The 1,110-nt window shown below is 46.9% G+C and overlaps 1 protein-coding gene and 1 pseudogene across 13 annotated transcripts in view; one reads left to right on the top strand and one right to left on the bottom strand.

The window, feature by feature from the left end:
• Window positions 1-1,110, bottom strand: part of GTF2I (general transcription factor IIi) — a 118,397-nt gene that overhangs the window by 51,158 nt on the left and 66,129 nt on the right. The window lies entirely within an intron of this gene.
• LOC102253532 overlaps window positions 472-1,110 on the top strand; it is a 4,345-nt pseudogene continuing 3,706 nt past the window's right edge.

The raw sequence follows: 1,110 nt of genomic DNA, 5'->3' as shown, positions 1-1,110 counted from the left end.
ATTTTCGTTGCTACTTCATAACCGTAATTTTGCTACTGTTATGAATCTTAATGTAAATATCTGATATGCAGGATATATTTTCATTGTTACAAATTGAACATAATTAAAGCATAGTGCTTAATCACAAAAACAATGTAATTATATATATGTTTTCCGATGGTCTTAGGCGACCCCTGTGAAAGGGTCATTCGACCCCCAAAGTGGTCGCGACCCACAGGTTGAGAACCGCTGAGCTATGTGCTATTTCCAATATTGATCTGTTCCTAAATTCTTTTTCATGAGGTCCTCTTTAAGTCAAAGTATATTTCTTTTTTTTAAAATAAATCTTTATTGTTCAGATTATTACAGTTGTTCCCTTTTTTCCCCCCATAGCTCCCCTCCACCCAGTTCCCACAATACCCTCTGCCCTTACCCCCCCCACCCCACTGTCCTCATCCACAGGTGTACGCTTTTTGTTGCCGGGTCATACACATGGAAAATGTAGCTATTTCCATCTGCGACGTGTCCCTGTGTTCGGCCACACAGGGACCGTCGCAGCCTCACAGGGGCCATCTTGGCCTCGCAGGGACCATCTCAGCCTCGCAGGGGCTGGCGCAGCCTTTCAGGGGCCGGCGCAGCCTCGCAGGGGGCGCCACATCCCACGTTGGGGGTGAAGGTGCGAGACAGAAGCTCCTCTCACTGTCTCTCCTGCTGCTCCCTTGCCTATCACCGATGTTGGAAGTTTCCGAGAGCAGTCTGCAGGTGCTGGACATCATACTTTAACTGGTCAACACGAAGTTTGGTATTCTGTCTTTTGTTGGGCGGCTCCTTGCTGGACAAAATCTCCAGGCGTTCTTGCTGGCTGAATATCTGGTATGTTTGCTTGGATTTCGTTTTCTACTGAGTGTACAGACTGCTTGTCTGCTGTCTCCCGGCGTCCCATGTGAGACTGGATCTGGTGGACCTGTTTGTGCATTTGCTGGTACAGCGGTTCCATGTTGCCGGCCCAGCCGGGTCCAGTTCCGGCTTCCTCCAAACCTGATTCTGCTTCTTTTTTCTTTTTTTTAAAATATATTTTATTTTTTACAGAGAGGAAGGGAGAGAGATAGAGAGTTAGAAACATCGATGAGA

This window comes from Myotis brandtii, unplaced genomic scaffold (genome assembly GCF_000412655.1).
Source record: "Myotis brandtii unplaced genomic scaffold, ASM41265v1 scaffold510, whole genome shotgun sequence".
NCBI classification, from domain to species: Eukaryota; Metazoa; Chordata; class Mammalia; order Chiroptera; family Vespertilionidae; genus Myotis; species Myotis brandtii.
Note: the sequence above shows the minus strand (reverse complement) of the source record. Positions and strands in the feature narration are given on the sequence as shown.